A 12,564-nucleotide genomic window follows, 5' to 3' on the forward strand; every position below is an offset into this window, starting at 1 on the left:
GAGTCGCTCTGGTTCAAATGCCTCTGACAATATGCCTGGCTTGGCTAGGGCATAGAACTCTGTGAAGGGCACTGATGTGTCATGCTCAACCCTGAAGGAACTGCATATCCCAGAATTAAGATCTACATTCTGTTCCAGGCATTTGTAAACACGTTCTCTTTTCTTTCTTTTTTTTTTTTCCTTTGACCTGTTGAACCTGGTAACACTACTCACTTTCAAGCTTTCGGTAATCTGGCTTTTCCTTTGTCACTTCACTGGGACAGTACTCTTGAAGGTTACTTGTAGTCACCAGAAAAACCAGGGGACTTTAATTAGACCTCATCCTTCCTTGTCTATCTGCAGCATTCAACACTTGAATTTTCCTTCTTTCTTAAAACACTTTCCAGGCTGGGCATGGTGGCTTGCCTGTAATCTCAACACTTTGGGAAGCCAAGGTGGGTGGATTGCTTGAACTCAGGAGTTCGAGACCAGCCTGAGCAACATGGTAAAATCCCTATTTCTGCAAAAAAATGAAAAAATTGCCTGGACTTGGTGCATGCACCTGTAATCCCAGCTATTTGGGAGGTAGAGGTGGGAGAATTGCTTGAGCACAGGAGGCCAGGGTTTCAGTGAGCCAAGATGGTGCCACTGCACTCCAACCTGGTGCAGAGCAAGACCCTGTCTTTAAAAATAAATAAAAAAAAAAAAATCGGTTGGGCATGGTGGCTCACATCTGTAATCCCAGCACTTTGGGAGGCCGAGGTGAGCGGATCAGTTAAGGTCAGGAGTTCATGGCCAGCCTGGCCAACATGGTGAAACCCTGTCTCTACTAAAAATGCAAAAATTAGCCAGGTGTGGTGGTACGTGCCTGTAGTCCCAGCTACTTGGGAGACTGAGACAGGAGAATCATTTGAACCTGGGAGGTGGAGGTTGCAGTGAACCGAGATCACGCCACTGCACTCCAAAGCGAGACTCTGTTTCAAAAAAAAACAAAAACAAAAACACAGCGCTTTCTGATGGCACCTATACTCCCTCCTCTGGTCCCTTTTCATTGATAAATAAAAAGGGGTTACAATCAAGATATGGCTGTCAATTGGAAATAGGTTCCAAAATAGGTCTTATATTTGGCTTTATCTTCTTTCATTTCAACACAAAGTTTTATGGAAACACTGGATGTTTCTGCAAAGTACACAATATCCAGATGTTGTAAAGGAAAAAAAGACGCCTGGAATGTTCAGTTTTGTGGAGGAAAGAGATTGGTAAATAAGTAGTTAAAACTCAAAGAAGAATAAAGTGAGGGTTGATAAGCATAAGTAGCATTCTGTGGATGTGAAGAGGAAGGAGCAATTAAAAGTGACTTGAAGATTAGAATTGTTCATGTCTTTTTGTTTTTTGTTTTTGTTTTTTGAGATGTTGTTTCACTCTTGTCGCCCAGGCTGGAGTGCAATGGCGTGATCTCAGCCCACTGCAACCTCTGCCTCCCTGGCCTCAAGTGATTCACACGCCTTGGCCTCGCAAAGTGCTGGGATTACAGGCGTGAGCCACCGTGCCTGGCTGAATTGTTTATGTCTTTCTTAGTATGAAGGATATATTGCCAATGCCCCATTGGTTAAGAAAAAACTAAGTAATAAAGTTTGTGTGATTCTTAAAGAAAAATTTCTTGCATTATTTGTTCATTATATTATGAACATTAAAAGTGCCTTTTTAAAGGATTGCTAAATCTAGGCCGGGCGCAGTGGTTCACGCCTGTAATCCCAGCACTTTGGAAGGTCGAGGTGGGTGGGTCACCTAAGGTCAGGAGTTCTAGACCAGCCTGGCCAACATGGTGTAACCTCATCTCTATTAGAAATACAAAAATTAGCCAGGTGTGGTGGCAGACTCCTGTAATCCCAGCTACTTGGGAGGCTGAGGCAGGAATATCACTTGAACCTGGGAGGTGGAGGTTGCACTGAGCTGAAATTGTGCCACTGCACTCCAGCCTGGGAAACAAGAGGGAAACTCTGTCTTAAAATAAATAAAAATAAGGCCAGGCAAGGTGGCTCATGCCTGTAATCCCAGCACTTTGGGAGGCCGAGCCAGGTGGATCACGAGGTCAGGAGTTCAAGACCATACTGGTCAAGATGGTGAAACCTCGTCTCTAGTAAAAATACAAAAATTAGCCGGGCATGGTGGCAGGTGCCTGTAATCCCAGCTACTCAGGAGGCTGAGGCAGAGAATTGTTTGAACTCGGGAGGCAGAGGTTGCAGTAAGCCGAGATCGCGCCACTGCACTCCAGCTTATATGACAGAGCGAGACTATCTCAAAAACAAACAAACAAAAAAAGATTGCCAAATCTAATGATCATCGTTAATTGATCCTCAGAACAATCCTCTTTGGTAGGTATTATTAGCTGTGTTTCATGGGTGAAAAAAGTGAGATTCAGAGGAATTAAGTAAAGAATATAGGAAATAGCTGTAAATAGAATTCAACTTCCCTTTCTCTTATTATCTGAAATGAATTCTTTAGGAAACTAGCGGTGAAGGTTTAAGTATACTCCTTTTGGTTTCTACTAAATAGGGAACCTAAATTATAGCACTTAAACTGAATGGACTCACAGGCCCCTGGATGCAGTCCTTTTTTTCTTTTTTCTTTGAGACAAAGTCTTGCTCTGTCACCAGGCTGGAGTTCAGTGGTATGATCTCGGCTCACTGCAACCTCCACCTCCCGGGTTCAAGCAGTTCTCCTGCCTCAGCCTCCTGAGTAGCTGGGATTACAGGCGCCCGCCACCATGCCTGGCTAATTTTGTATTTTTAGTAGAGACGGTGTTTCTCCATGTTGGTCAGGCTGGTCTCGAACTCCCAACCTCAGGTGATCCACCTGCCTCGGCCTCCCAAAGTGCTGGGATTACAGGTGTGAGCCACTGCACCTGACCATCTTTCTCTTTTATTTCTTTTTCTTTCTCTCTTTCTTTCTTTTTTAAATTTAAACTGGGGTAATAGTCATCTTCAGGCAGTTGAACCAGTCTGATGGGTACACCTCCCACTTCCCCCATCAGAAACTGGCTTGAGATCTTACTGTTCATTGGCTGATGGTTAAAGTTGGATCGACAGGTGCAGCAGTGAAAAAAAAAAAAAAAAGCTTTGCAAACTCCACAAAGAGATTTTGTAAATAGAAATGAAGGCTGTGTAAACAAAGTACCTGTACTGTCTCTAGTTTCCATGGCACACTGAACCAAGCACAAAGGGACCACAGTAGACAGCCTACAATCCACAAAACAGTCTTTTTGTGGGGTGGGAAAGATTTCTGGCTTCTCCTGTTTTTGTCTAAAAAATCTACTGACCAAAACTTTCTGATTCCAATAGCTCACATGTGGGAACCCTGAAGAATTTTCAGTGATTAATAAAAAGTGACCAAGATATAAGTGAGAACTCAGTTCTCTACAAAGGAGGTCAGAATAATTATTTGTTGATACTAGAGCAAAAGGATTTTATAACACTGGAAATTGAGTGCAGTTTGTAGTTTATGAGCAGTTGTGGGAGTGCTAGAGGAGGGTCTAGGGTGTTGGGGTGGTGCATTCTGCAGAATGGAATTCGGTAACTTTATTCTTCTCGCTAGATGTGGTATGAACTTTGCTTAGCCTTCTCTCCTTTCATTACCAACAAAAAAAAGTGACAGAGAGGAAGTAGGCAACAGTGGTAACTGAGCAGGCAGAGCTGAAGTTTGTACTAGTTTGTTATGTTTAGTTCTAGATTCTTTTTTGATGTATTTTGAAAGATTAGTACTTATGTGTTTTGAAAGAGTAGCATTAGAGATCTGATTCTGAAAAAAACGAGTATTTTTGATTCATAGAAACTAACAGTCTGAGTGAGCAGAGAAGAAATCATTGTCAAGAGTTCCCTCTTTTGATCCAAGAAATTAATGGAATTTGCGACTGAATCAAAGATTATATGGATGTTCCAAAGGCTAACCAGATTAGCTGGCAAACAGAACATTAAACAGATAAATTGATTGAAAATTTTTTTTTTATTATTATTTTTGAGACAGAGTCTCACTCTGCCGCCCAGGCTGGAGTGCAGTGGCATGATTTCAGCTCACTGCAACCTCCGCCTCCTGGGTTCAAGACATTCTCCTGCCTCAGCCTCTTGAGTAGCTGGGACTACAGGCATGCGCCACGACGCTGGCTACTTTTTGTATTTTTAGTAGAAACGGGGTTTCACCATGTTGGCCAGACTGGTCTCAAACTCCTGACCTCAAGTGATCCACCTGCCTCGGCCTCCCAAAGTGCTGGGATTATAGGTGTAAGCCACTGCGCCCAGTGTGAAAACTTACAATTTTTTCAAAAAATGTAAAATACAGCTAGGCGTGGTGGCTCACACCTGTAATCACAGCACTTTGGGAGGTTGAGGCGGGCGGATCACCTGAGGTCACAAGTTTGAGACCAGCCTGGCCAATATGGCAAAACCCCATCTCTTCTAAACATACAAAAAATTAGTTGGGCGTGGTGGCAGGCACCCGTAATCACAGCTACTTGGGAGGCTGAGGCAGGAGAATCGCTTGAACCCAGGAGGTGGAGGTTGCAGTGAGCAGAGATCGTGCCATTGCACTCCAGCCTGGGTGACAAGAGTGAAACTCTGTCTCAAAAAATAAAATAAAATAAAATAAAATAAAATAAAANNGGCGGGCGGATCACCTGAGGTCACAAGTTTGAGACCAGCCTGGCCAATATGGCAAAACCCCATCTCTTCTAAACATACAAAAAATTAGTTGGGCGTGGTGGCAGGCACCCGTAATCACAGCTACTTGGGAGGCTGAGGCAGGAGAATCGCTTGAACCCAGGAGGTGGAGGTTGCAGTGAGCAGAGATCGTGCCATTGCACTCCAGCCTGGGTGACAAGAGTGAAACTCTGTCTCAAAAAATAAAATAAAATAAAATAAAATAAAATAAAATAAAATAAAATGCAGTCACACCTTAATTATTCTAATAATGGCTTACATTTATTAAGCAATAATTGCTTTTGGAGTATCATGGTAAGTGCTTTACCTGTAATCCTCACCATGGGTATTCTTAGTATAGACTTTTTTCCCTTTTTTGGTGGGGGGCGGGTGGGGACAGGGTCTTGCTCTGTCATCCAGGCTGGAGTGCAGTGGTGCCGTCTCAACTCACTGCAGCGTCAACCTCCTGGGCTCAAGTGGCCTTCCCACCTCAGCCTTCCAAGCAGCTGGGACTACAGGCATGCATCACCATGAATGGCTAATTTTTGTATTTTTTTTTAGAGACGGGGTCTCCGTATGTTGCCCTAGCTGGTCTTGAACTCTTGAACTCAAGTGATCTGCCCACCTCAGCCTCTCAAAGTGCTGGAATTATAAGCATGAGCCACCATGCCTGGCCCTCTTAGTATAGTCGTTTTATAGGTGAGGAAACTGAAACTTCAATAATTTGTTCAATAATTTCTCATAAATACACAGCCAGTAAGTCATGGTAGTAGCACCAGATGTGTTAGGTGCTAAAGCCTATGCTGGTAACTAGTACACAATTTCATGATGTTTATGATAGCAAAACATCAGGAAAAAACTTGAATTTAAATAATACAAGATTGCTTAAATTGATTTATTATGGTTTAGTCATATATTAATATAGTTATTTACAGTTATATTATATACAATTAATATTTAAATGCAAGTGGCTGGACGCAGTATCTCACACCTATAATAATCTTAGCATTTTGAGAGTCCAAGGCAGGTGGATCACTTGAGGTCAAGAGTTTGAGACCAGCCTGGCCAATATGGCGAAACCCCGTCTCTACTAAAAAATCAAAAATTAGCTGGGCGTGGTGGTGGGTGCCTGTAGTCCCAGCTACTCAGGGGGCTGAGGCCGAAGAATCACTTGAACCTGGGAGGCGAAGGTTGCAGTGAGCCAAGACTGCACCACTGCACTTCAGCCTGAGTGACAGAGCAAGAGTCCATCTCAAAAAACAAAACAAAACAAAACAAAACAAAACAAAACAAAACAAAAAAACCCAAATCCCACAAGTGACATAGAAAATGTTAATGATATATTTTTACATGAAAAAAAGCAGGGTATAGTATGTTGTGCATAATCTCAACTCTGTCGCCCAGGCTGGAGTGCAGTGGTGCTGTCTCAGCTCACTGCAACCTCCGCTTCCCAAGTTTAAGTGATTCTCCTGCCTCAGCCTCCCGAGTAGCAGGAATTACAGGTGCACAACACTGCAACTAGCTAATATTTGTATTTTTTTTTTTTAGGGATGGGGTTTTACCATGTTGGTCAGGCTGGTCTCAAACTCCTGACCTCATGATCTGCCTGTGTCTGCCTCCCAACGTGCTGGGATTACAGGCGTGAGCCAACGTGCCTGGCCCCTTGGGTGTGTTTTTTTCTTTCATTTTTGAGCTTTTCTACATTTCCCAAACTTCCTTCATTAACATGCATTACTTTCGCAATTATGTAAGATCTCTCAATATTATTTAAAGCAGAGGTAAGAAACATAGTTAAGGGAAATAACAAATGTGCCGTCATCAGTTTCCTGACATATAACGAACATTTTGTGGGGAAAGGTGGAGGGGAAAACTGAGCATGTGAATGTCACTGTAGCACAAATACATGCTCTTTCCCAGGTGCAGTCACCAGTACAGATATGTCTCATAACTTTCCATTAGCAATTATCATACTAACCAGGGGCATGAGTAAGCACAATCACATCCTGATCATTTTCCTCCTTCTTGAGTCACTTTCCTCCTTGGCTTCCCTAACTCCACATTCCTATTTTCTGTCTACCACATTGGCCTCTCTTTTCTCAATCTCCTAGTTCCTTCTCCTCTGAGCACCCCTATTTACCTTTCAAAGAGCCCCAGGCTTGGTCTTGAGTCTCCTCTTTACCATCTAACACAGAGAAAAATAAATTTAAAATGCCTTCCAGAGCCTGGCCAGTGGCAAGCAAGTGAAGCTCCTCCTTGATTTCACTGCTTGTCCTCTTCTAGCTCAACTCCCATCAGGAACACTTCAGTCACTGGTGTATTCTCCCCAACTTGCTCAAGTCAAAAACCTAGAAGCTATCTTTTGTTCCTCCCTTTTCACTCTTCCTCACTCCCTTATGTCCAATACAGTAACAGATCCCATTGGTGCTCTTTTCTTTTTTTTTTTTTTTTTGAGGCAGGGTTTCACTCTGTTGCCCAGCCTTGAGTGCAGTGTCACCATCTTGGCTGACTGCAGCCTCGACCTCCTGGGTTCAGGTGATTCTCCCACCTTAGCCTCCTGAGTAGCTGGGACTACCGGCTGGCACCATCATGCCTGGCTAATTTTTGTATTTTTTTTGTAGAGATGGGGGTTTCACCATGTTGCCCAGGCTGGTCTTGAACTTGTGAGTTCAAGCGATCCACCCACTTCTGCCTCCCAAATTGCTGAGATTACAGGTGTGAGCCACAGTGCCCGACAAAATATATCTTGAATCCTTTTCTTTTTCTTTTCAGCCTCCACCTTGCTTAGACTATTTAAGTGTTGTCTTAAACGGTCTCTTTGCTTTTATTCTTGCCTGGTCACCATCTGTTCTTCACACCAGCCAGACAGTTGCACTCATCTCTGCATTTGGAATTGAAACCTTAGGGGATATGGCTGTGGTCTTCTTTCATTCTTCCTATTGCAAGGTTAATATTTACCTAGCTTACTGAATTACCACAATTCCAAATTAAATTAGCGGTACCAAAAAAAAGTGAATTCACTTTGGTTTCCAAATATTTAACAGTCAAATGTTTGGGAACTTAAAAAAAAAAAAAGGAAAAGAACAGTAATATTATGCTCAATTGTTCTGTTCACCTTGTATGCTACTACCTTGGTTATTGGTTAATAATGGCTGAGGGAGAATTAGAAAAAGAGGAAAATGACATTTTTTTTTTTTTTTTTGAGACAGAGTTTTGCTCTTGTTGCCCAGGCTGGAATGCAATGGTGCGATCTTGGTTCACTGCAACCTCTGCCTCCCAGGTTCAAGGGATTCTCCTGTCTCAGCCTCCCAAGTAGCTGGGATTACAGGCACATGCCACCACACCTGGCTAATTTTTGTATTTTTAGTAGAGACGGGGTTTCATCATATTGGTCAGGCTGATCTCCAACTCCTGACCTCAGGTGATCTGCCTTCCTCGGCCTCCCAAAGTGCTGGGATTGCAGGCGTGAGCCACCGCGCCCAGCCTATATTCTTTTCTTAATTCTCATCCATCTGTAAAGAACACAACACAAAGGCTGAATGTAATAAACGTGTACTACAGTCTGGAGGTGGCTTACCAAACTTGTTTCCATTTAAGTTAGTCTTAGCTCATTTTTCCAGGGCCTCAATTCAATAGATTTTCTCTCTCTCTCTTTCTTTTTTTCGTCTTCCGAGCTTCTACGATTATGACTCATAGAACTAAAACTAGATCAGTACTGCTATGTGTTACTTTCTGCATCAGATTTTTCTCAACTAGTTAAAATGACATAAGTGAAATATATATTTTGTAAAGCTTAAACACTAAGTAAAATGATCTAACAACCTATTTTAAAAGGTTTAATTTAGCAGAGGAATAAAGACCTTCTAATTTTACTGTACAACATAATATAATTTTTTCTGTAGTTGCTGATCATGGAACTTCCGTTAATCTCATTTAGATTCTGGAAATTAGAATACATTTTCCTAAATGATGATTTCTTGTTTACTAACCACACCTTTTTTCTTTCTTTTTTAGTTTATTTTTGCAGCAGAGTCTTGCTGTGTCACCCAGGCTGAGGTACAGTGGCGAGATCTCAGCTCACTGCAGCCTCCGCCTCCTGGCTTCTAGTGATTCTTGTGTCTCAGCCTCATGAGTAGCTGGGATTACCGGGGTGCGCCACCATGCCTGGATAATTTTATTTTATTCTATTTTATTTTATTTATTTATTTTTTTGAGACGGAGTCTTACTCTGTTGCCCAGGCTGGAGTGCAGCAGCCCGATCGTGACTCACTGCAACCTCCGCCTCCCCGGTTTGAGTGATTCTCCTGTCAGCCTGCCGAGTAGCTGGGATTACAGGCATGTGCCGCCATACCTGGCTAATTTTTGCATTTTTAGTAGAGATGAGGTTTTACCATGTTTGCCAGGCTGGTCTCAAATTCCTGACCTCAGGTGGATCTGTCCACCTCTGCCTGCCAAAGTGCTGGGATTACAGGCGTGAGCCACTGCCCCCAGCCCCAGCTATTTTTTGGATTTTTAGTAGCGACAGGGTTTCACCACGTTGGCGAGGCTGGTCTTGAACTCCTGGCCTCAAGGGATCCACCTATATTGGCCTCCCAAAATGCTGGGATTACAAACGTGAGCCACCGTGCCCAGCCTACTAACCACATTTTTATTTAGAAATAAACTTTGGCTGGGTGCAGTGGCTCACACCTGTAATCTTAGCACTTTGGGCAGCTGAGACGGGCGGATCACCTGAGGTCAGGAGTTCAAGATGAACCTGGCCAACATGGTGAAACTCTGTCTCTATTAAAATACAAGCATTAACTAGGCATGATGGTGGGTTCCTGTAATCCCAGCTACTCAGAGGCTGAGGTGGGAGAATCGGTTGAATCTGGGAGACGGTGGTTGCAGTGAGCCGAGATCATACTACTGCACTCTAGCCTGGGCAGCTGAGCAAGACTCCGTCTCAAAAAAAAAAAGAAAAAAGAACACTGATATCTGGTATCTGTCTGGGTCCCAGTTGAAATTCTGATGTGATCGACTTGGGTATTAGCATTTATTTATTTATTTTTTTTTCTTTTAACAAATGGTTTATTGATATTATGTTATAATGAATGATAATTCTATACTTTATGGCCACCCCATAGGATGAATCTTTGGAACAGAAAAAAAAATAAAGATTTTGTTTTCCCATAATCATAAAGCTGTTATACTCAGTCCAGGCACACCTAGTATAACATTCTGCTCAACCCCACCGGCTCCATTCCCTTTACCACCTATTTATAATATGTTTGGGTCACTCATAGGAGTGAGACCGTGTCAGCATCAATACTTAGCAACACTTTCAAAATACACTTTATTGTCCTGAATAGAAACCTCAACTATTCAATTTGTCCAGTAATTCCAACGATCTTATTACTTCTATACATAAGATATGATCTTACAACATTTATGTAGCTAAATACTTAGACTTCCCATGCTTTTTGAGGATTCCCACACTGTACTTGCTTTCTTGTGAAGGGCTTGAGACATGTGCAGAGACACCTTAAACATGTGTAGGTGACCTTCCTTTTGAAAGGCAGAGGAGGGCCTCTTCGTGAACTCTTTCTACTCATTTGTTTTCCTATCAGTTTGCCATTTCAACTAGAAAAGATGCTGCAAGCTACCTCAGCTAGCTTCTAATTTGGACACAGCATCAATACTACACACAGAATTGAATGGATGACCACATCTTCCTGGTTCTTCCACTGGGCAGGGTTGATATGCATCTTTGGACTGAATAGGTGTGATCTTGTTCGAGAAAAGTGCGTAAACGTATGGCCAGATTTTGTTCGTCTCCGTCCCAGAAAATTGGTGGAACACTCCTCGGCTTTTGTATAATTCAATGACTGGCTTTTCCATGTCTTTGTACTGTCTTAGCCTGGCAGCAATTGCTTCGGGTTTATCATCCTCCTGTTGGACTAATGGTTCACCAGTGACATCATCAATACCATGTACATGAGGTGGATTGAAGTCCAGGTTATATACCCTTCTGCTAGGAGGGTGAATCCAACGGTGGCTGAGACGATCTTTAAGTGTTTCAAATGGAATGTTCAAACTGGTCACTAGATCCACTTCACAGATTTTGTCCAGGGCTTCGGCTTGTCCTAATGTCCTAGGAAAACCATCGAGGAGCCAGTGCTGGCCACGCCTATTCTCCAACTCGGACATCATTATAGGCATGTGATCACATGGTCTGGAACCAAAAGACTTTTCTCCATATATTGCTTTGCCATCTCACCAACTTCTGTGCTCAGGACCTTCTTGGTAAATGATTCCAAGACCTCCATGCATATTATGTTGGTGCTGCACCTATCAGGTATTGGCATTTATAAACTCTATCAGGTAATGCTTAAGGTTCCAGGTGAATCTAATGACTCAAGATTAAGACCCACAGAATTGGGGAATTACAGCTTCAAGATGTCATTTTCTATATTTGAGGCTGGCTGCATGTATGACAAAGGCAACCATATACTTTTCTGGGACCGTGTCACACCAGTTTCGTAGGACGATGTGCCACACATAGCAACATGAATCTTCCAAATATGTTTCAAGTATTTGCTTAACAGTTAAATAATACTTATACACAGCTCCTCACTAAAGATAGTGTATCTAAAATACAAGTTTTGTATTTTAGTAGAGCTGGGGTTTCACTATGTTGTCCAGGCTGGTCTTGAACTCCTGACCTCAGGTGACCCACCCACCTTGTCCTCCCAAAGTGTTGGGATTACAAGTGTGAGCCACTGCATCTGGCCCAAGATGACATTTTTCTTAATCTTTGGTTTCTCAACATTCTGAGGAAAAAGGCCTAAAACTAAGCCTCCTCCTGCAATGAAAATATGTTAATCATCTCATCCCACACAATTTTTCATCTTTAAAATCCAAATTATAGAATAATGTAAACACTGCACTCCATCAGTTCCATATAATGGATGATTCTACCCAAATATATAGTGGGGGTTGGGTAGCTGCTAGTAATTTTCTTTTTTTGAGACAGAGTTTTGCTCTTGTTGCCCAGGCTGGAGTGCAATGGCGCGATCTCGGCTCACTGCAACCTCCGCCTCCCAGGTTCAAGCGATTCTCCTGCCTCAGCCTCCTGAGTAGCTGGAATTAAAGGCATGCACCATCACGCCCGGCTAATTTTTTGTATTTTTAATAGAGACAGGGTTTCTCCATGTTGGTCAGGCTGGTCTCGAACTCCTGACCTCAGGTGATCCGCCTGCCTTGGCCCCCCAAAGTGTTGGGATTACAGGCGTGAGCCACCCCGACCAGCCGGGATTTTCTTAAGAGGTTAGTGAAATCCTGTTATGTTATTGATTGAAATCCTCTAAAGGCAGCAGGTTGCCTTCAGGGTAGAGTCCAGTCTGAAAGTCCAAAGCCAGGTTTACAGTGGTCCATTCCGCCTCTCTAGCCTCATCTCTTTTTTTTTTTTTTTTTTTGAGACAGGGTCTCGTATCACCCAGGCTGGAGTGCAGTGGTGCCTTCATGGCTCACTGCAGCCTAGACTTCCCAGGCTTAAGCCATCCTCCCACCTCAGCCTCTCAAGTACTCAGTAGCTGGGACTACAGACACGTGACCCTATGCTGGGCTTTTTTTTTTTTTAGACAGGGTTTTGCCATGTTGCCCAGGCTGTCCTGGCTTCAAGCCATCTGCCCACCTCAGCTTCTCAAAGTGCTTAGATTACAGGCGTGAGCCACCTCGTCTGGCCTTTAGCTTCATCTCTAGTCAAGTCCCATTAACAACCTGCTTGCCGTTCCCAGACTCACCTTTTTTTTTTTCCTTTTCTGTTTTTTGAAAACAAAATTATTATTATTATTTTTTTAAGCTGGAGTCTCACTCTGTCGCCCAGGCTGGAGTGCAGTGGCGAGATCTGGGCTCA

At 43.0% G+C, this 12,564-nt stretch overlaps 1 pseudogene across 1 annotated transcript; it reads right to left on the reverse strand.

The window, feature by feature from the left end:
- Positions 1-10,145: 10,145 nt before the first annotated feature.
- On the reverse strand, positions 10,146-10,946 carry LOC108529011 (adenylate kinase 4, mitochondrial pseudogene; annotated as a pseudogene). Its single transcript, XR_001885374.1, has one exon. The product of XR_001885374.1 is annotated as an adenylate kinase 4, mitochondrial pseudogene (transcript).
- Between the last annotated feature and the right edge of the window lie 1,618 nt (positions 10,947-12,564).

Source organism: Rhinopithecus bieti, unplaced genomic scaffold, assembly GCF_001698545.2.
Source record: "Rhinopithecus bieti isolate Rb0 unplaced genomic scaffold, ASM169854v2 scaffold_3878, whole genome shotgun sequence".
Classification (NCBI taxonomy): domain Eukaryota; kingdom Metazoa; phylum Chordata; class Mammalia; order Primates; family Cercopithecidae; genus Rhinopithecus; species Rhinopithecus bieti.